This window comes from Globicephala melas, chromosome 6 (assembly GCF_963455315.2).
Source record: "Globicephala melas chromosome 6, mGloMel1.2, whole genome shotgun sequence".
NCBI lineage: Eukaryota > Metazoa > Chordata > Mammalia > Artiodactyla > Delphinidae > Globicephala > Globicephala melas.
In genome coordinates this window covers 82,188,386-82,213,085 of record NC_083319.1, presented here as the reverse complement: position 1 = coordinate 82,213,085, position 24,700 = coordinate 82,188,386, and positions in this window count along the sequence as shown.

Sequence of the window (24,700 nt, the reverse complement as noted above, 5' to 3'; positions counted from 1 at the left end):
TATAGGACATTCCATCCAAAAACAGCAGATTACACTTTGTTCTCAAGTGCGCACAGAACATTTTCCAGGATAGATCACATCTTGGGTCACAAATCAAGCCTCAGTAAATTTAAGAAAATTGAAATCGTATCAAGGATCTTTTCTGACCACAACGCTATGAGATTAGAAATGAATTACAGGGAAAAAAACATAAAAAACACATACACATGGAGGCTAAACAATACACTACTAAATAACCGAGAGATCACTGAAGGAATCAAATAGGAAATTAAAAAATACCTAGAGATAAATGAGAATGAAAACACGACAATCCAAAACCTATGTGATGCAGCAAAAGCAGTTCTAAGAGGGATTTATAGCAATACAATCCTACCTCAAGAAACAAGAAAAATCTCAAATAAAAAACATAACTTCACCCCTAAAGGAAATAGAGCAAGAAGAAAAAACCAAACCCAAAGTTAGTAGAAGGAAAGAAATCATAAATATCAGAGCAGAAATAAATGAAATAGAAACAAAGAAAACAATAGCAAAGATCAATAAAACTAAAAGCTGGTTCTTTGAGAAGATAAACAAAATTGATAAACCTTCAGCCACTCTCACCAAGAAAAAAGAGTGAGAGGACTCAAATCAATAAAGTTAGAATTGGAAAAGCAGAAGTTCCAATAGACACTGCAAAACACAAAGCATCATAAGAGACTACTACAAGCAACTCTATTCCAATAAAATGGACAACCTGGAAGAAATGGACAAACTCTTAGAAAGGTATAACCTTCCGAGACTGAATCAGGAAGAAATAGAAAATATGAACAGACCCATCACAAGCACTTAAATTGAAACCGTGATTAAAAATCTTCCAACAAACGAAAGTCCAGGACCAGATGGCTTCACAGGTGAATTGTGTCAAACATTTAGAGAAGAGCTAACACCCATCCTTCTCAAACTTCCAAAAAATTGCAGAGGAAGGAACACTCCCAAACTCATTCTATGAGGCCACCATCACCCTGATACCAAAACCAGACAAAGATACTACAAAAAAAGAAAATTACAAACCAATATCACTGATGAATATAGATGCAAAAATCCTCAACAAAATACTAGGAAACAGAATCCAACAACACATTATAAGGATCATAAACCATGATCAAGTGGGATTTATCCCAGGGATGCAAGGATTCTTTGATATACGCAAATCAATCAATGTGATACACCATATTAACAAATTGAAGAATAAAAACCATATGATCATCTCAGTAAATGCAGAAAAAGCTTTTGACAAAATTCAACACCAGTTTATGATAAAAAACTCTCCAGAAAGTGGGCATAGAGGGAAACTACCTCAACAAAATAAAGGCCATACATGACAAACCCACAGCAAACATCATTCTCAGTGGTGAAAAACTGAAAGCATTCCCTCTAAGATCAGGAACAAGACAAGGATGTCCACTCTCTCCACTGTTATTCAACATAGTTTTGGAAGTCCTAGCCACAGCAATCAGAGAAGGAAAAGAAATAAAAGGAATACAAATTGGAAAAGAAGTAAAACTGTCACTGTTTGCAGATGACATGATACTATAAGATAATCCTAAAGATACCACCAGAAAATCACTAATGAGCTAATCAATGAATTTTGTAAAGTTGCAGGATACAAAATTAATGCACAGAAATCTCTTGCATTCCTATACACTAATGATGAAAAACCTAAAAGAGAAATTAAGGAAACACTCCCATTTACCAGTGCAACAAAACGAATAAAATACCTAGGAATAAACCTACCTAGGGAGACAAAAGACCTGTATGCAGAAAACTATAAGACACTGATGACAGAAATTAAAGATGATACCAACAGATGGAGAGATATACCATGTTCTTGGATTAGAAAAATCAATATTGTGAAAATGACTATACTACACAAAACAATCTACAAATTCAATACAATCCCTATCAAATTACCAATGGCATTTTTTTACAGAACTAGAACAAAAAATCTTAAAATTTGTATGGAGACACAAAAGACCCCAAATAGCCAAAGCAGTCTTTAGGGAAAAAAACGGAGCTGGAAGAATCAGACTCCCTGACTTCAAACTATACTACACAGCTACAGTAATCAAGACAGTATGGTACTGGCACAAAAACAGAAATATGTATCAATGGAACAGGATAGAAAGCCCAGAGATAAACCCACGCACCTATGGTCAACTAACCTCTGACAAAGGAGGTAAGGATATACAATGGAGAAAAGACAGTCTCTTCAATAAGTGGTGCTGGGAAAACTGGATAGCTACATGTAAAAGAATGAAATTAGAACACTCCCTAACACCATACACAAAAGTAAACTCAAAATGGATTAGAGACCTAAATGTAAGACTGGATACTATAAAACTCTTAGAGGAAAACATAGGAAGAACACTCTTTGACATAAATCACAGCAAGATATATTTTGATCTGCCTCTTAGAGTAATGGAAATAAAAACAAAAATAAATGGGACCTAATGAAATTTAAAAGCTTTAGCAAAGCAAAGGAAACAACAAACCAGAGAAAAAGACAACCGTCAGAATTGGAGAAAATATTTGCAAACGAATCAACGGACAAAGGATTAATCTCCAAAATATATAAACAGCTCACGCAGCTCAATATTAAAAAAACAAACAACCCAATCCAAAAATGGGCAGAAGACCTAAATAGACATTTCTCCAAAGAAGACATACAGATGGCCAAGAAGCACATGAAAAGCTGCTCAACATCACTAATTATTAGAGAAATGCAAATCAAAAATACAATGAGGTATCACCTCACACTGGTCAGAATGGGCATCATCAGAAAATCTACAAACAACAAATGCTGGAGAGGGTGTGCAGAAAAGGGAACCCTTTTGTACTGTTGGCAGTAGTGTAAATTGATACAGCCACTATGGAGAACAGTATGGAGGTTCCTTAAAAACTAAAAATAGAACTACCTCTGACCCAGCAATCCCACAACTGGGCATATACCCAGAGAAAACTGTAATTCAAAAAGACACATGCACCCCAATGTTCACTGCAGCACTATTTACAATAGCCAGGTCATGAAAGCAACCTAAATGCCTGTCGACAGACAAATGGATCAAGAAGATGTGGTACATATATACAATGAAATATTACTCAGCCATAAAAAGGAACGAAATTGGGTCATTTGTAGAGACGTGGATGGATCTAGAGACTGTCCTACACAGTAAACTAAGAAGGAGAAGAACAAATATCATATATTAACGTGTATATGTGGAACCTAGAAAAATGGTACTGATGAAGTGGTTTGCAGGGCAGAAATAGAGACACAGATGTAGAGAATGGACATGTGGATATGGAGGGGAAGGGCAGGGTGGGACGAATTGGGAGATTAGGATTGACATATATATACTACCATGTGTAAAACAGATAGCTAATGGGAACCTGCCATAAAGCACAGGAAGCTCAGCTCAGCTCAGTGCTCTCTGATGACGTAGATGGGTGGGATGCCGAGGCATGAGAGGTCCAAGAGGGAGGGGATGTATGTACCCATATTATCTGATTTTCTTCATTGTACAGCAGAAACTAACACAAAATTGTAAAGCAATTATACCCCAATTAAAGAAAAAACAATGAGATTGGGGGAATGCAGTGAGGAATTGACTTCAGAGCCCACCAATTAGGTATTTACTTGCCATTATGTAATTTGGTTTCCATGTCAACCCTCTCTGATTCATCGTTCAATTCTAAGTTAAGCTGCTCTCTGATAATGGAATGATGTACTTTCCTTATAATGGTTTAAGAATGTTTAAACAGAACTTAAGGATTTAAAAAAGAAATATAAAATGATTTCATGATCAGACATTAGTAAACTTCCATGAAAGAATAATTCCTGAAGCAACAGACAAGATGGTAAGTGAAAGATCCTCCAAAGTATGTAAATCATTGATGAATTTGTCCTGGGGTAAATTTTAAATTGAATTTAAAATGTTATTTACTTAAAGTTAACACCCACTGCTAGTATGGTTGTTTTGAAGTGGACACCCATATGTACTATTAGCAATCTTGCACTTTGATTTCTTCCTTTTAGAAAAGTACTATTGTAATATATTTCAAGAGCCCGAAAAATGTTTATACCCACTTATTCCCAATATTGGATAGTTTATCCTAAGGAAACAGTTTGAGAGAAGAATAAACTTTAAAAGAGCTATACAGGTATAACAGTAAGTGTAACAGGGAACCATGGAGTAACCCAAACATTTAGCTTTAGTGTCTAACCCAAATACCCAACTCGAATGACTAATTAACACATCAGTGGGAATTAGTATTTATGCAGCCTTTAAGAAAAGTATAATTAGAACAACTCTGTAAAAACTTGGAATATATTGAACAAAGTTTAAATATAAAAACTTGTACACTCATTACGGGTAAAGTGAAAATCTATATGCATATGGACAAACTGGAAAGTAGTAATTCCAAAATAACACTGCTTGTGTGGGGATGGGGGATAATGGAGAATTATGGGTTGTTTTTCCCCTCAATTTTTATCTAATACACCATTTTTTGTAATTGAAAAAAAAAAGAAAAAGTATTACTGCTTGGATTTGTGTTATTTCCTGTTACGGAAGTAGGTTGTAGTAACTTATTTATTGACATGTTCAACTGAATTGTGTTAATTAATTCAGAACATCTCCTGGACATGGAGGTTTTGCTTTTTAATCCAGAACCCTTCACTATAATAGAACTGAACCAGGGAAGGTAGCTTTGTGAATCAAAATGACTGTGTGGCTGCAAGACAACTTGTAAAATTGTAGTCAAGCAGCTTGATGTTTCCCTTGTTTTATTTCTCATTCAAAAATATTTCAGAATTTTAGAAGTTTTACTATCATTAATCATATTGTACTGTTCTGGTGACATCTATTCAAAAATTAGTTTTTTGATATTCATATTACAAACTAAAATGTGAATTATTTTATTGCATAACTTATATAATATGCTCCCCATTCTGAATTTGTTAAGGAAGACAGAATTTTCTTCTTGATACCTCAATATACATAATGGGTACTAACTGTACCATTTTATATAAAATTAATTATTATTATTGTTTTTTTCGGTACGCGGGCCTCTCACTGCCGTGGCCTCTCCCGCCGTGGGGCACAGGCTCCGGACGCGCAGGCCCAGCGGCCATGGCTCACGGGCTCAGCCTCTCCACGGCACGTGGGATCCTCCCCGGACCGGGGCACGAACCCGCGTCCCCTGCATCGGCAGGCGGACTCCCAACCACTGTGCCACCAGGGAAGCCCCTAAAATTAATTTTTTATAACACAACTTTATTGAGATATAATTGGCATAGAGCTGCACATGTTATATGGGATAAGTAAACATTCTGTGATTTCAGTACTTTGAAATTTGTTAAGATTTGCTTCATGCCCCAATATGTGATCTAACTAGTATATGTTATGTGTGGGCTTAAAAAGAATATGTCTCATGCAGTTGTTGGATGCAGTATTTAGTATTCTATACATGTCTGATTAGATTGAGTTTCTTCAAATCTAATATATCCTTAATTATTCTTTGTCCTCTTTTCTATCAGTTACTGAGAGAGAGAGAGAGAGAGAGAGAGAGAGAGATGTTCAAATCTGACAGTGATTGTGGATTTGTCTACTTTTTAAAAATGTGTGTGTGTGTGTGTATATATACATTTTATGTATATAAAATGGAAAATTAGCCATAAAGAATGAAATCTTGCCATTTGGACAACATGGATGGACCTAGAGGGTATTACGATAAGTGAAATAAGTCAAACAAAGACAAATATTGTATAATTTCACTTATATGTGGAATCCAAAAGATGAGTCATACTGGATTAGAGCGGGCCCTTAATCCAATGACTGATACTTTTATGAGAGAAAAGAGAGGAAAACTTGTACATATGAACATAGGGAAGAAAGCCACGTGGCAATAGAGGCAGAGATTGGAACGATGGCAGGTATATAAGCCAAGGAACACTAAGGATTGCCAGGAGCAAACCAGAAGCTGAGAGAGGCAAAGAAGGATTCTTCCCAAGAGCCTTCAGTGGAAGCATGACTCTGCCAACACTTTGATTTCAGACTTCTAGCCTCCAGAACTGTGAGAGAATATATTTATGTTCTTTTAAGCCACCAATTTATAGCGATTTATTATGACAGCATTTCTGACCTCTAAATATTGTGGTGCTCCATGACTTAGTTCTGGGATGTCTGCTTTTCTCACTCTACTCTATCACCCTAGGTGAGTTCATCCATTACCATGCTTTAAATACTAGCAATATATTGATATCTCTCAAATTTATATTTCCATACCTGATTTCCCCCTTAAAGACAGGCTGGATATAAATAGATAACATATCCAACTACTTTATCCTCACTTGCATATTTAAGAGACATATCAAATTTATTTTATTCCCTCTCCTCCCAACTCTTCCTCTCTCAATAAATGATACTAATATCCATGCAGATACTTAAGTCAAAAATCTATCATCATTGATCTCTCCCTCTTCATCATCCCATATCTTAGCAAGTCCTCTCAAGTTTTCCTCCATACATATCTCAAATTTGCCCATATCTCTCCAGCTCCATTGCCAACACCCTATTCCAAGTCATCGTTATCTCTACGTTGGACTAGTGCTAGCCTTCTAATTGGTCTTCCTGCCTTTGCTCATGCACCCACACCATTCACATACAACCATGTCAATTTTTAAAAAGATGTAAATCAGGCCATGCCACTCTTTGCAGAAAGTCACTAACTGGCTTTGCATTGCATGGAAAATAAAATTCAAACCTACCTCTGTGGCATACAAGACCCTGTAAGCATGGGCTGCCCTCTGCTTCTCCCATCTTCTTGGACTATAATGCTCCAGACACACTGGACTCCTTTTTGATCCCTGAACACACTAAGTTCTTCCTCACTTCAGGCAGGCCTTTGCACTTTACCATGGACTGAATATTTGTGTCCCCCACTCCCTAAATTCATATACTGAAACCTAATCTCCAATGTGATGGTATTTGGAGGTGGGACTTTTGGACAGTGATTAGGTCATGAGGTTGGAGCCCTCATGAATAGAATTAGTGCCCTTATAAGAGTCACAAGAGAGTTTGCTTCCCCTCTGTGCTGCTGTGTAGGACACAGCATGAAAGCCATCTATGAACCAGAAAGTGGGTCTTCACCAGACGCTGAATCTACCAGCACCTTAATCTTGGACTTCTTAGTCTCCAGTACTATAAGAAATAAATTTCTGTTGTTTAAGCCATGCAGGCTATGGTGTTTTTCTTATAGCAGCCAGAACGGACTAAGACACACTTGATGCTCTCTCTCCTTATGGTGCTCTTTTCTCAATTCTCAATATCTAGCTCCTTCTCATACTTCAGGTTTCAGTTCAAATGTCATCTCAGAGAGGCCTTTCCTGACTATTCTGTTTGAAGTAACTCTTACTAGTTACTCCCTATTACATCTTAACACTAAAAAAATTCTGGCACTTAATATCCAAAATTATCTTATTTTTATAGTTTTGTTTTTCTTGTTTGTTTTTACTATAAGGTAAGTTCTATGAGAGCTAGGGTTATGCCTTTTGGTAATACTGTATCCACAGTACTTTGTGCGTGGTGTGTCATGGATTCTTAATACAAATATCTTAATGAATGATGAATGAATCCAGCAAGTCTTCAGGTCATGAAACATTCTAGATATTTATTTACAATGAGATATGAGTAATTATTTGAGGCTAATTTAAAATCTTTGTCATATAAAAAAGAAACCACCATAACCAAGTCTTCATAATCTAGCAACCACTAGAACCAGAGACTACTAAAATGTTGAATAAATCTTAAGAACATATGCAACCTACTCAATTTACAGATGAGGAAACTGAGACCCAGAGTTACAGCATGTGTATTGGTAGAAATATACAGAATATTCCCCCTTTGGAGAACCTCTTTCTGCACAAACAAATGCCACTTTTAACAAAGACTATCTCTCCCTTTGCTCACTATGTTAGCCCATAAAAGGCTATAAGCTTTAGTAATTTAATAAGCAAGATGATACAAATTGCTTGCATCACAGTGGTTTGAATTCAGAAAAACATGCTATTAGATACTCAAAAGTTTGAGGGGCTTAACTGCACAGGGAGAGTCAAGCCCATAAATATAGTGGCTCTCACTATGAGCTGCTAGTGCATCCAGTTAGCCTGAAATAGAGGGTTCTATGGCCCTCTTCTGGGCAGTTTGAATGAACAAAGTCACATACCTTGGTATGTATTAAACATGCTCTAACTCAGTGAATAAATGTCCCTCCCTGACTTCCTTAGATGCTCCTCCCTCACCTCTAGGTTGATGGTATGATACCTTTCCTCCAGCTCTTCCCACCATCCAAGTATACCATATCTGCCTGGAGTGGTGAGAGCTTTCCTTCCCTTTACCCTGAGCTAGAGATCTTCATCTTGACTCCCCACTGAGAAGACAGAAGACAAGATTATGGATAAGTTTATATTCTATATGAAATGGCTCACTAGAAGAATGAAAAGGATCTGCTCTCACCTGTGGAGCCAGGATATTACTAGTTTTTAATTAGAATAAACAGTGACTTACATAAGATCTCTCAGTGACTAAATAATGGAGCCAGGTACTAGAATTCTGAATGCAGTTCCATTCTACTATATCTGTTTCTCAAACTGGTTTGCAGATCAAATGCATTAGATTTAACTGGTGGCGCTTGTTAAAAAACATGTAATTTTGGAGGTGGGTCTGGGTATCTAAAGTTTCAATGAACTTCCCAAGAAATGCTTATGCATGTTAAAATCTGATAATCACTATACTACCACTGCTTTTTCTGATATGTATATTAAAGTAGTCGTTTCCATTTGAGCTTTCAAAGTACTTCTTAAGTATCATTAAGTTCACAAAACTTCAATTTCACCTATAAAATTCATCTTGATTTCTTTATCTGTAAATTAAAAGTTTTATTAGATAAGCCCTAAAATCCTTTTAAGGTATAAAAGTAAATGTTCTTCACAGAACTCTTGAAACTACAGAATGCACATTTAGTATTTAAACAGTGACTATCAAGATATACTGATACCAAATGATTGAAAATTACCATTATCAAGTGATGGAAAAGCACTTCAAAGTTTAAAGAATAAGTTATTTACAAAAGTTACCAGCTGTCTACAGATATATCAGATGTATAACACTCTTGGATGAAGCAAATAGTATTGTTATAACATCTCTTAAGTAATGAACTTTATGTACAATAGAAGCCTATTTTAAAGGAGTCTCATTTGAGCTAGAATTGCTTTCAGTGGGGCATTGTGAATAAGGTGAACTCCAACTGAAGAACCACATTCCTGATATACAAAGGGGAAGAAAGATTTAAAACTATAGAAAGAAAATATTTAAAAAATAAGTTACCACAGATACTTTCTTTTAAAAACTGACTTTTTTTTTTGCTTTCAGCAACTGACCTATTGTACCTTGTGTAGAAAATGTCAAGTATCTCTAGTGTGACTTTTTAAAAAAATTTTAAATTTTATTCATTTATTTTTCTTTTTGGCCACACTGTGCAGCATGCAGGATCTTAGTACCCCAACCAGGGATCGAACCCACACCCCTACCATGGAAGCCTGTAGTCTTAACCACTGGACCACCAGGGTAGTCCCTAGTCTGAATTTTTTTTTTGGTTGCGCTGGGTCTTAGTTGCTGCACATGGGCTCCTTAGTTGTGGCATGTGAACTCTTAGTTGTGGCATGCATGTGGGATCTAGTTCCCTGATCAGGAATCGAACCCAGGCCCCCTGCATTGGGAGCGCAGAGTCTTAACTGCTGCGCCACCAGGGAAGTCCCTAGTCTGACTTCTTAAATGTGATATTTATCACCTAAAAATGAAGCACTTTACTAATGTCACCAAGATTTATCTGAGAGAACATCAGGTACCAAATTTGCAGCAGTCAAGGCAACTCAAAACAGAAAAGTGTGGTTGATCCAGATCAAAAGAGCAAAATGAAATCCAAGTGCAGGAGTAATCGTACTAATTTTCAAGCAATTTTAACCTCCTACAGCAAGGAGAACAAGGCTGGATATAACCTGTCAGTTCTTCTAAATGTCCTACAAATCTGTCAGTTTATAGACTAGGAAAATTTTTTCTTCTCACTTCTAAGTAATAGTTGGAATTCAAAACTTATCTGAACTAATCAGCATTAACAATATCAATATCCAACATCCAATAAAAAATCATTAGTCATGTTTAGGAAGCAGCAAAATGTTACACATAATTAAAAGGAAAATCAGTCAATAGAAACAGATTCAGAATGGCAGAGATAATGGAACTGGCAACAAGGATGTTAAAACAGCTATGATACATATGTTTATTCAAAGAAAAACATGAACATGAGAGAAATTGAAAACATTAAAAAAAGAACCAAATAGAATTTCTAGAGATGAAAAGTATAATATCTGAAAAAAAATTTTAATTGACTGTATGGGATTAATGCAGATTAGACACTGCTAAAGAAAGTATTCGAACTTCCCTGATGGCGCAGTGGTTAAGTATCCACCTGCCAATGCAGGGGACACAGGTTCAGTCCCTAGTCCGGGAAGATCCCACATGCTGAGGAGTAAATAAGCCCGTGTACCACAACTACTGAGCCTGCACTCTAGAGCCCATGAGCCACAACTACTGAGCCCACGTGCAACAACCACTGAAGCCCACATGCTCTAGGGCCTGTGCTTTGCAACAAGAGAAGCCACTGCAATGAGAAGCACGTGCACTGCAACGAAGAGTCGCCCCAGCTCGCCGCAACTAGAGAAAGCCCGCATGCAGCAATGAAGACCCAATGCAGCCAAAAATAAATGAATAAAATAAATTTATAAAAAATAAAAATAAATAAATCTATAAAATAAAAAAAAGAATTTATACAGACTTCTTGTCAGAAACATACAGGCCAAAAGACAACAGAATGACATCTTTGAAATGTGAAAGGAAAAAGGTAACTGTCAATCCAGAATTCTATAACCAGTGAAAATATTATTCAAAAATAGGTGGGGCTTCCCGGGTGGCGCAGTGGTTGAGAGTCTGCCTGCCGATGCAGGGAACACGGGTTCGTGCCCCGGTCCGGGAAGATCCCACATGCCGTGGAGCGGCTGGACCCGTGAGCCATGGCCGCTGAGCCTGCGCGTCCGGAGCCTGCGCTCCGCAACGGGAGAGTCCACAACAGTGAGAGGCCTGCGTACCGCAAAAAAAAAAAACAAAAAACAAAAAGCAAAAAACAAAAATAGGTGAAACACATGAACAAAAGCTCAGGTAATTCATTGCCAGCAGGTGTGCACTACAAAGAAATGTGAAATAAATCCTCTCTGCAGAAAGATAATACTACCAGATAGAAACCTAGAGCTCCACAAAGGAATGAAGAGCAGCAGCAAAATGGAAATGTTGGGTAAATATAAAAAATATTTTTCCTCATGTTCTGATTTCTTAAAAAGATAACTAAGTATAAATCTAAGAAAGCATTGTAGGGCTTCTTACATATATAATATAGAACAACATTATCTTGCACAAAGGACAGGAGAGGGGAATGAAGTATATACACTCCCAAGATTCCTACGTTATATGTGAAGTGGCATATTATTATTTGAAGTTAAACTGCGATGAATTCAAATTCAGGGTTTCTTAATCTCAGCACTACTGACTTTTGGGACTGGATAATTCTTTGTTGTTGGGGGAGGGGGCACTATCCTGTGCATGATAGGTGGTTTAGCAGCATCCCTGGTCTCTACCTATTAGATGCTAACAGCAGCCCTACCCCCACCCCAGTTATAACAACCAAAAATATCTTTGGACATTGCCCAAATGTCCCCTGAGGGGCAAAATCACCCCTGGTTGAGAAACAATGCCTTAGAGCAATCACAAAAAGGGGGAAAAATTATGCACATATGAAGCTAGTGGTGGAGATCAAATAGATACTCAAAAATTCTCTAAAAGAGGGCAGGAAGAGAGGATAAAAGCAACAAAGAACAGATGAAACAAACAGAAAACAATAATATGTCAGATTTAAAACCTAACTATATTGACAAGTGCATTAAATGCAAGTGATTAAACAAACACTCCAACTGACAGGCAGAGACTGTCAGACTAGATTTTAAAAAAGTAATAGCCGATGAATGACATGCTAGCTACAAGAAATTTCACATATAAATTAAAAGGATAGAGTAAGATATACTATGTTAAAAACACTCATCATAATAAAGCTTCATCACCTAATAGCAAAATATACTTACTATATGATCCAGTCACATCCATTCATTCCATCTATTCCTAGGTAGAAAAACACATGCCCACACAAGGATGTGTACACGAGTTCATAGCAGCTTTATTCAGAATAGCCCCAAACTGGAAACTACATAAATGTCCATCAAGATGTGAATGGAAACACTAACTGAGGTATATCCATACAATGGAATACTAAAAGAACCACTGATTTACACCATATGGATGACTCATAAAATAATTTTCCTGAATAAAACAAACCAGACACAAAAGATTACATACTGATTCAATTTATATGAAACTCTAGAGAAGACTAATCTTATAATGACAGTCAAGATTTCAGTATTTTCCTGGAGCCACGGTTGAGGGTAAGGATTGACTGGGAAAGGACAAAAGGGAATTCTTCCAAAAAAAAAAAAAGGTCATGAAGAACCTAGGGGCAAGACGGGAATAAAGACGCAGACCTACTAGAAAATGGACTTGAGGACACGGGGAGGGGGAAGGGTAAGCTGGGACAAAGTGAGAGAGTGTAGTGTATATATGGACATATATACACTACCAAATGTAAAATAGATAGCTAGTAGAAAGCAGTCGCATAGCACAGGGAGATCAGCTCAGTGCTTTGTGACCAGCTAGAAGGGTGGGATAGGGAGGGTGGGAGGGAGGGAGACGGAAGAGGGAAGAGATATGGGGACATATGTATATGTATAACTGATTCACTTCGTTATAAAGCAGAAACTAACACACCACTGTAAAGCAATTATACTCCAATAAAAACGTTAAAAAAAAAGAATTTTTCAGACTGATAGAAATGTTTTATATCTTGATTGTGGTAGTGGTTACATAGATGAATACTTTATTAAGGTTCATGGAACCATGCACTTAAAATTAAGTGTGCTTTATAGTGTGTAAATTATAGCTCCAAAAAGTAGATTTTAAAAATTCTTGCCATACATGTTCCATGCTAAAAAAAGATCGAGACAAGCAAAGAAAACAACAAAAAGTCATCTTTAGTCAAACACACAAAACAATTTGTATGTTATTCCTATATATCCCATTAAATAATTAAAAATTTTAAAGATATCATTTAAGATAACATAAAAATGTATACCACTAATCCCAAAACAGGTGTGCAACACTGTTAACAGAAAAGTATAAAAGTTTATTGAGCGATAATAACAATCTAAATAAATAGATATACAATGTTCCTGGATTAGAAGGTCTAATGTTTTAAAGATTTTAATTCTCTCCAAATGGATTTATAGATTTAAAGCAACCTCAATCATTCTCAACAGAATATTTGCTTTGTTTTGTGGTACTTTACTAGCCGAAGGAAAGGGCCAAGAAAAGCCAAGACACTCTTGAAGATGAAAAATCATTTTGGAGGATTTGACCTACCAGCTACCAAGAATTCTTACGGTATTACATTAACTACGCCTATGACATTGCCTCAGAAGTAGAAAAATAAACTGGTGGAATAGAGAGCTTATTTAGAGGACATTTGAATCAATACTTGGTTGAGGAGAAGAGTGTCACTGCAGACCAGTTGGGAAAGGACTGTCTTTTCAATATGTTGTACTGGTACAACTGGACAAAAAATGTTTACCTCATACCATACCAAAAAATTAATTATGGATAGACTGAAGAGCTATTTGTGAATGGCAAAACCCTAAAGCTTTTAGGAGATAACTGTCATGGGTTGCATAGTGGCCCTTCCTTAAAAGATATGTTCATCTGGAACCCCACAATGTAAACTTATTTTGAAAAAGAGTCTTTGCAGATGCTTTTAAAATAAGGATCTCAAGACGAGATGATCTTGGATTAGGGTGGGCCCTAAATCCAATAATGAGTGTCTTTATAACAGAAAGAAAATAAGACACACAGGAGAAACACAAGGGAAAAGGCCAAGTGAATAGAGGCAGAGACTGGAATTATGCAGCTACAAGGCAAAGAAGGTGAGGAGTTGCTGGCAGCCAGCAGAACTCTCACCAGGAGAGAGGCATAGAACAGGTTCTCTCTTCAGAGCCTCCAGAAGGAACCAACACTACTGATACCTCTATTTCAGACTTCTGGCCTCCAGAACTGTACCAGAATAAACTTGTTGTTTTAAGCCACCAGGTTTGTGGTAATTTGTTATGGCAGCTCTAGGAACTAATAAAATAACATAGGCGAATATCTTCATGACCTCAGGGTATCGAAAGTACAAAAAAAGCGCTAACTATAAAGGAAAAGATTAACTATCTTAAATTAAAACTAAGAAACCTCTTTTCATGAACAGATACGATGAAAGAATAAAAAGGCTATCAACAGAGTGGGGAAAGCTACTTGCAATATATATAACTGGCAAAGTAACAGAGTCGCAAAATGGGCAAAAACCTTGAACAGATACTTCGCAAAAGAGGAAATCCAAATGGCTAGTAAACATATAAAAAGGTGATCAGCTTTATTAATAAAGGAAATAAAAATTAAAACCAAAGTGAAATACCATTACATACCCAGCAGACTGTTAAAACCAAACAGAAAAAAAATATGCCCGCTGTATCAGGCTCTTTACATAAAGAGAAATCCAAATGGCCAATAAAAATAGGAAAATGTGTTCAGCTTCATTTAAATTCAAACCACAGTGAGAAACTATTTATACCTCTAACCAAAATGACAAAATTTTAAAGGTCTGATAATACCAAAAGTTTGTAAAATTTGGGGTTAATCAAAATTCTCATACAGAGCTGATGGGGGGTAAATTGTTACAACTGTTTTGGAAAATATTTTGGCATTATCTTGAAAAGCTGAAGACCCACAGACCCCATAGCCCAGCAATTCCACTCATAAGTATATATACTCTTATGCTTTATGTGTATAAGAATATTCATAAAAGCGTTGTTTGTAAAAGGGAAAAACTGGGGGAAAAAATCCATCTGAAATGGATTAAGCCCCACTCATACAAAACACCATGATGGATGGATATCCCAAATGTAATCCTAAGTGAAAGAAGGAAGACAGAAAAGGATACAAATAGTGTGATTTTATACATATGAAATTTGAAGACAGACAAAATTAACTTAATTGCATTGATTATCCTGGAAGTCATTTTATTGTTTATCTCTAGCAGATCATAGAGGATTATGATAGGAAGAGACACAGTTAGGGGGTCTACTGGGATGCTGGGAATGTTCTATTTCTTGACCCTGGATATAGTTATATCTATATATAAAAATGTTTCTTAAAATGTATATATAATGCACCTTCTATATGTAACTGTGTATTACATATCACAAAATTAACTAGTATAAAAGGGGAACTGTTTGCAAGTATCTCTTGTTTTAATATTTCCCACAGGGCAATTCCATGCTACGTTAGAAAATGAAAAGGATCCTAGGATACCAGCCACTTAAATAAAAGTAATTATTTAAATTCTTCTAGGGGGACTTCCCTGGTGCTCCAGTGGTTAAGACTCTGCGCTCCCAATGCAGGGGGCCCGGGTTCCATCCCTGGTCAGTGAAATAGATCCCCCATGCCACAACTAAAGATCCTGCATGTGGCAACGAAGATCCTGTGGGCTGCAACTAAAAGATCCCACGTGCCGCAATAAAAAAAAAAAAATCCTGCACACAGCAACGAAGATCCTGCATGCTGCAACTAAGACCCGGCACAGCCAAATAAATATATAAATAAATATTTCAAAAATAAACAAATTAATTCTTCTAGGAAGAAACTAGGCACTTTCCTCTTAATGACTTATGTATATGTCAAGGATTCTAGAAGATTCTAAATGTCCATTTTGCATTTTTGTGATTTAAAAAATATTATCAGGGAATTTTTTTAACACCATGTAAGTTTTAAAGGTGCACTTTAAAAAATATAGATACCAAAAACAAGAATACTATATGTTGGGTAGTAATCTATGACTTAAGATCTCAGTGATGTGTTGGTCATGACTTTTACTGGCTCCTGAGAGTTGACTGTGTGCATCTCTTCCAACTCTGCAATTAATGTCACTTCACATTGATAGCCTAAAATTGGTTATATTAGTGGGAATATTTACACCTTGGAAACTGGCAATGGATAAATGCTACAAATCAGCACCCCTACCTTCACCCCAACCGGTTTATCAGCACACTACTGCTTAAAGACTAAGAGTTCTGAATATAAATTTAAACTTTTCTTCATTAGCTTTCTTATCTTTAGAGAGGCTTAACATGTTTAACAAACAACTCTATCAAGACAGTGAGGTACTTCCTAAGCCTTAAATAAGAAAGCTGCGCAAACAAGAGAACTTAACTGACGTAAAACTTAGAAAATAAAAAATTGAAGAGTAGAAAAAAACGGAAGAATAGACAAAACTTGGCATGCATTAGACCGAGAACTTGACATTTTCTAATAGTGCTGTTAACAGGAAAAAGAAAAATCATTGACACAGTCCCCTGCTGTTTAGGTACTTTGCTCAACAGTTGATGTCTACTTCCAACTGCTCCATTCAGGAGAGAATAAAACTGTTCTGTTTCTTGGAAAACATGGATGCAATTTTCCTGTTTGGTATATCATTATATTTGGGGCTAATGTCTTCAGTATTTAATGTAAATCATTTCTCTTTGTCCTGGTTCCCTCGAGCTGTTTAATAAAGCCCCCTACAGTTTATTGCTCTTGTATTAATCAGAGATTGAGAAGTATCAATTATTCAGTCTTTCCACTAGATGGGAAACATAGTAACTTTTCTGAGGTGAGATGTAGATACTGGTGAAAGGCAGTACCCTTTAGTGAGCAAGGCACACTTGAGAACTCAAAACCCAAACTGCATTTCATGTGTTGAGCATTTACCTGATAATAATTACTTAGATGTTCATTGCCTCAGTCTCTCCTTTCTAAGTCTTAGGTTTTAAATACTGATCATATAATTCGTAAGGGTTTGCATTTATCCTTTAGAGCATTTTGGAATAAAGGCAATGTTGAAGAATAAAGTGGTACAATAGATTTAATCCTCCAACTGTAAACAAAAAAAAATACCTTTTGTATTTCAGTGAAGCCTATATTCTCTTCCCATTTACTGCAATGTGACCTGTTTCTTATGTGTGGTTAGTACACTAAATCCAATAGATTCAGTTACTACCTTGGAGAGAAGTTACTCCTTTTGAAATACTTGGTTTTTCCCCAAGTGACCAGCAGCCTACAAAGCATGATTCCCCTCCTCCTCCCCCATCTCTCTTTCTCCTTCCATCTCCATCTCTTCCTCTCCCTTTACCTCTCCTTCTTCCTCTTCCTCTCGCTCTCTGTAATCCTTCCTCCTTCCTTGTACTTGCTTGTTTAGGTGATTTTACTTTATTTTTTCATTCTTTCACATTTTGATTTTTTTAAACATCTTCATTGGAGTATAACTGCTTTACAATGTTGTGTTAGTTTCTGCTGTATAACAAAGTGAATCAGCTATATGTATACATATATCCCCATATCTCCTCCCTCTTGCATCTCCCTCCCTCCCACCCTCCCTATCCCACCCCTCTAGGTGGTCACAAAGCACCGAGCTGATCTCCCTGTGCTATTCAGCTGCTGCCCACTAGCTATCTATTTTACATTTGGTAGTGTATATATGTCAATGCTACTCTCTCACTTTGTCCCATCTGACCCTTCTCCCTCCCCGTGTCCTCAAGCCCATTCTTTATGTCTGCGTCTTTATTCCTTCCCCACCCCTAGGTTCACCAGAACCATTTTTTTTAGATTCCATATACATGCGTTAGCATACAGTACTTATTATTCTCTTTCCAACTTACTGCACTCTGTTTGACAGATTCTAGGTCCATCCACCTCACTGCAAATAACTCAATTTCGTTTCTTTTTATGGCTAATATTCCACTGTATATATATGCCACATCTTCTTTATCCATTCATCTGTCGATGGACACTTAGGTTGCTTCCATATCCTGGCTATTGTAAATAGTGCTGCAGTGAATATTGTGGTACATGATTCTTTTTGAATTATGGTTTTCTCAGGGTGTATGCCCAGTAGTGGGATTGCTGGGTCATATGGTAGTTCTATTTTTAGTTTTTAAAGGAACCTCCATACTGTTCTCCATAGTGGCTATATCAGTTTACATTCCCACCAACAGTGCAAGAGGGTTCCCTTTTCTCCACACCCTCTCTAGCATTTATTGTTTGTAGATTTTTTGATGATGGCCATTCTGAGTGGTGTGAGGTGATACCACATTGTAGTTTTGATTTGCATCTCTCTAGTGATTAGTGACGTTGAGCATCCTTTCGTGTGTTTGTTGGAAATCTGTATATCTTCTTTGGAGAAATGTCTATTTAGGTCTTCCACCCATTTTTGGATTGGGTTGTTTGTTTTTTTGATGTTGAACTGCATGAGCTGCTTGTATCATTTCCCTGTTTATAACCAATCTCCCATGGATGCTGCCATCCCCTCCATGTGGGAATGCCCTTGTCATCTTGCTCAGGCTATAATGCCTACCTACCACCTAGCCTCTTCTCCCCTATTCTCGCACTCACCTAATGATTTTAGGACTCTTTCAGGAAGAGAAAGAGGAAGGAGACTACTTCGTTTTGAAGGGTTTGAAAAGAATCTCTCCAAATTAATGAGATATGTCAGAGGTACAAAAGATTAGATAAAGATGCAACAAACATTTGTGTATCGATGTGCTTAAAGAATAAAACAATAGAGATAAAACAGAGCACCTCCCCCCACACACATATCCTTCCCCAATTATCATTCCTTTCCCTCCATCCCAGAGGTAATTACTATCCTGATGTTTTTGTTGTCGTGCCTAGGCACGTTTTTACACTTTAATGTAACATTGTTTTGCATGTTTTAAAACTTGATATAAATGATAAACTATAGATCATGATATGCAACTTGCAGCTTTTGCTCAATGTTTTTGAGATTTTACTCAATTGATACTTTATACATTCTGGATACTAATTCTTTGTTGGTTATAAGTTTCCCACATTTATTTTTCAGCATATAGCTTGTCTTTTCATTTTGTTTTGAAGTTTTTGATGCACAGAAATTTTTCATTTTAATGTAATTAACTACGTCAGTGTTTTCTTTATGATTTGTGCTTTTTGTGTTTTATTTAAGAAATCCTTTTCTAGCTGCTAAAAGCTATTAAGTTTTGCTTTTCACATTTAGATTACCAATTCCACACTACTCCCTCCCTACCCAACTCAGGCTATGATACCATCTGCTGACATGTATATTAATACAGTCATACTCTTTAGGGATTATACCTTGGTTATCCACAATTGAAACTGAGTGTTTAATCTTCCAAGAAAGCAAAAACTTTATCTTGTAAACAACTAAGCATTTCCCCTTAAACTTAGTTGAAGAATATTAGGAAGGCCTTATTTATTAACTAAGATAGTCATATTAATACATGGTCGAGTCTGTTTTCCAGAAAAATGAATATAAATATAAACAAATATATATATTATATATATAATATATATGTATTATATATTATATATATTATATATATATATAAAATCAGCTCATGCAATTACAGAGGCTGAGAAGTTCCACAATCCGCCATCTGCAAGCTGGGAACCCAGGAAAGCCATTGGTGTAGTTCTGAGAACTAGAGTGTCAATGGTGTAAGTCCTAGTTGAGAACAGTCTACCTGACTGTTTGAGCTGGTGTCTCAATTTGAAGTCAGGCAGGGGAGAGAATTCAACCTTCTTCTGCCCTTCCATTCTATTCAGACCCTCAAAGGATTGGATGATGCCCATCCACATTGGGGAAGGCCATCTGCTTTATTTATTTATTTTAAAAAATGTATTTATTTAATTTTTTAAATTTTTGGCTGCATTGGTCTTCATTGCTGCGCGCGCGGGCTTTCTCTAGTTGCGGTGAGCGGGGGCTACTCTTCGTTGCGGTGCATGGGCCCCTCATTGCGGTGGCTTCTCTTGTTGCGGAGCACGGGCTCTACGCGCACAGGCTTCAGTAGTTGCAGCACGCGGGCTCAGTAGTTGTGGCTCGCGGGCTCTAGAGTGCAGGCTCAACAGCTGTGGCACATGGGCTCAGTTGCTCCACGGCATGTGGGATCTTCCCGGACTAGGGATCGAACCCGTGTCCCCTGCATTGGCAGGCGGATTCTTAACCACTGAGCCATCAGGGAAGTCCCCATCTGAGGACTTGAGTCTACTGATTCAAATGCTAATCTCATCCAGAAACGTCCTCATAGATACACCCAGAAATAATGTTTAATCTGGGCACCATATGTCCCAGTCAAGTTGACACAGAAATTTAACCATCACATCCTACAATTAGCATTTTTGTAAGCCTCGGTACTTAAGTGGTTTTATTTTTCTGCAACTGTAAATTCCCCCAACTTGGGGAATAGGTACTTAGAAAGAAACAGATGAAAAATGTTGCCATCTCCTAATTGAATTCATGTCAATTTATGAGAATCTTATTCTTTTAAGCAGCATGGACCAAATCTGGCCTGCTGCTCATTTTTCTACCTATTTTTCTACAGCCTGAGAGTTAATAACTCTTTACACATTTTTAATGGTTAAAAATCAAAAGGGGAACAATATTTAATGACCCATAAAATTACATAAAGTTAAAATTTCAATGTCTGTAAATGAAGTTGTAACATTTGATTGATTATTGTCTATGGCTGCTTAGTGCTACAACAGCAGTGTAGCTGCAACAGAGATTCCATGGCATGCAAAGTTTATAATCTTTACTACCTGGCCCTTTATAGAAAAAGTTTTTTGACATCTGTCTGATAGTCTTTTCTCAGCTATGTCTCTAAGGATGGAGAGGGCTAGAATAAATATAGTCTCAAGAACTTTCCAACGCTAGAGAGTTTCAGGCAAATATAAATTGTTATGAGACTATGTTGGAAGACAATTCTCCATTGGTCTGTTGCATTTCTGCATGTCTGGTGAGAAGAGGCACTGACCCCTTTTATCTTTTCAATGATGCTTATACAGTGAACAGCAGCCTTGGAAGATATTGTGTCTGGCTCCTTCTGGATCAAAGGGCAGGTGTGCTTACAGCCTTGGACCATAGTGCTCCCCTCCAGGGCAAAGACCAGCCCAGTTTACTGCCTATTACAAAAGATTTGGGTTCTCTAAGCTCAGAGAACCCTGTCATGTAACACAACCCAGAGCAAGTACAGATGACACTGGTCCTCTTTGCCTTGCTGTGGGGGAACTGGGCCCTGGGGAAATGGTGCATGACAATGCTGCTCCTCTGCCTACTGCTGTTGCTGCAAGTAATAAAGTCCTTTGCCTATGACATAGGAGCCTTGTGTCTTCTGTCCACATCCACAAAACTGTGGCAGACTAATCCATTAGCTTGCAAGTAGGGCAAGTAGAGGCTGATACTAGATCAGCCTCAGGTTTACCCCACTGTAACAAATAGTACTAAGTTTTGCCCTCTTTTAGACAACAGTGACAGAGACATGCACTACATTGAACATAAGAGGGAAATTTGCAACTGCTATGGCAGAAACCAGGCTAATTTCTAGAACTCTGGCTGGTTGGCTAGGGAGTGGGCATACAATGCTTGTTAAGAATGGCAACAGTTAAATTGTTCTTTAGCTCATCCCTTCCTTGAAGTCTATCATGCTAATCTTAGATCTATCCAGAGATGACAGTAAAGGTTATTTATTTATTTTTTTTTTTGCGGTACGCGGGCCTCTCACTGCTGTGGCCTCTCCCGTTGTGGAGCACAGGCTCCGGACGCGCAGGCTCAGCGGCCATGGCTCACGGGCCCAGCCGCTCCGCGGCATGTGGGATCTTCCCGGACCGGGGCACGAACCCGCGTCCCCTGCATCGGCAGGCGGACTCTCAACCACTGCGCCACCAGGGAAGCCCTGTTTTTGTTTTTTTTTTAACAGCACATCCAAACTGCTAAAAGAAGCTTTGGCCCTCTCAGAGAGATTTTCCTCAGGCAGACTAATTCCTGTGGGAAACCATAAATGAGGCATTTAGATTAAGCTCTTACTGCCCCAGATTGGTTTACAATGCTGATGAAGTAACCAAATGAAGACTGAGAAACAGACCCAAAGAAATATAGATAACTTCTTGCAATCAGCCCTGATATCATGGAAAACTCCCCCTAGCACTTACATTTAATTTAAGATATCTTATTTTGATAATGGGGCAACAGATGGCTCAGATTAAGGTGGACTCCTCCAAGAAGGTTGTCAGCTGAAGGACACACACTCTTGCCATAGCTGGAAACCATGGCTGCAGCTGCCACAGAGCCTAAGGCTGAAATAATGTGGGCAAATAATGACTTTGGGTGGACTGAAACATTGGAATTTTGTTTGGTTAAGCTGAGGTCAGCCACTGCACTGCTTAAAACAAAGTCAATGCACCTTGTTTTCCACACATGGTCACTCTCTCCTTCCATGCCTCTTACTCCCTCCCTTCTCCTCTACCCCAGTCTCAGCTACTTTAAGGGAAAGATGATTAGGGGAGGGGCCAAGGTTTCTATGTCAACATGGGGCACTGGAGGTCTATGCACCTGGCAAGTATGCTGGGAAATTTCGAGGAGGGGAAGAAGTCGAACTTGTATGGCTCTGCTGGATACAGGTGCCCAAGTCACCATTCTACCAGACCCACAGGGGAACTGGCTCCTGGATTCAGCTTAATGGGGTTCAGGCAGGGTTCACCTGGGGAAGGAGAGCTGACATGACCTTGTGGGTGGGGACCTCCAAGCCAATTCAACGTACTGTTGCTGTTACTTTTACATCTAAATGTACAGTAGGAATCAACGCGTTACATACTTGTGTTTCCTCATACCATAAATGCCAGAGGAGATTCTCCTGATTGGGAAGAGCTGCACGTAGAGAAATGTTAGTACTCTTTTTTTTTTTTTTAGGGTATGCGGGCCTCTCACTGTTGTGGCCTCTCCCGTTGCAGAGCACAGGCTCCGGATGCGCAGGCTCAGCGGCCATGGCTCACGGGCCCAGCCGCTCCGCGGCATGTGGGATCTTCCCAGACCGGGGCACGAACCTGTGTCCCCTGCATCGGCAGGCGGACTCTCAACCACTGCACCACCAGGGAAGCCCCAGTACTTTTCTTTTAAAGTAAGAAAACAATTTTATTTACAACAGCATCAAAAAGCATAAAATACTTAGGAATAAATTTAATCAAGGAGGCGAAAGACATACACTGAAAACTACACAATGTTGTTGAAGGAAATTAAAGAAGACACAAATGGAAAGACATCTTGTGTTCACAAATTGAAGACTCAATATTGTCAAGATGTCAACACCACCGAAAGCAACCCACAGATTCAACGCAACCCCCACCAAAAGTCCAGGGACACTTTTTGCAGAAATAGAAAAATTTATCCCACAATGTATTATGGAATTTCAAAGAATCCCGAACAGCCAAAACAATCCTGAAAAAGAAAAGCAAAGTTGGAGGTCTCGCACTTCCTGAGAAATGTTAGTACTTTTGAGGCTCCACGATTTCAGCTACAAGTCTACAGGACTGATGATTTTGCCCACTGGAGCCTCTGACAATGGCAACCTCCATTTGTAGGTGTTCCTTGGATCAACTTGGACTGAAAGACACCAAGGTGAGAAGGGATCAGTAAGTCTCGCTTGTCAATGGAAATATGTTCAAGAACACCACTGTTCTGGTCCCAGTGGCATCTTGGTTTTATATGAAAAAGTGGTAGCTATCCCCCAGGAGAAAAGTTATCCTTCACCTTCTCCTCCCTCTGGCTTTTCTGCTTGAAGCAAAGCCACCGGCTCAATGGGATCCTCAATTCACAGTTTCCCCTAAATGCCTGGGTCTGATTCACTGATGGTTTGGCTACACCGAGACCTGATAGGAGTTCTTGGACCTGTTGCAGCCATTCAATCTCACTGTTAACATGTAGAACCTAAAGTGGACAAGGTCACTATACTCAGTGGGCAGAATTCAAGGCCACTCTCCTATCTCTTACCAACAGTCCTCTTGATGAACCTTGTTATATAATGTATTGACTCTTAGGCTGTTGCCAATGGCCTAGCTCTTTGGTCTGTACTTTGAAAACTACAGACTGGCAGATTAAAAACACTCATCTTCTGTGGAGATGTGAACTGTGGAAACAAACCACAGCTGCTGACCCAACCACTTGGGTCTCTCATATAGATATCTATGGTGGAGTCGTTCTGATGAGACTAACTGGAGTCAAGCTGCTGACAGAGCTTTGCACTGCCTTTCTTGCCACTACTGCTGCCTGTGTCCATCATTGTACTGGACATGATCCACACTGATCAGAGTAGAAGAGTTTATGTTTCTGACGCAAAGGCTACCACTGCCTGTCAGACCTGGACTGCTGACAAAAGGTGACGCATTTGTCTCACAGAGAATAAGGCCACGTTGCATGAGTGTGGCCCCCACCCAATCCTGGCATTTTGAATACATTGGACGTTAGACCCTTGTCTCAGGGCTACTGGTGGTACCTCACT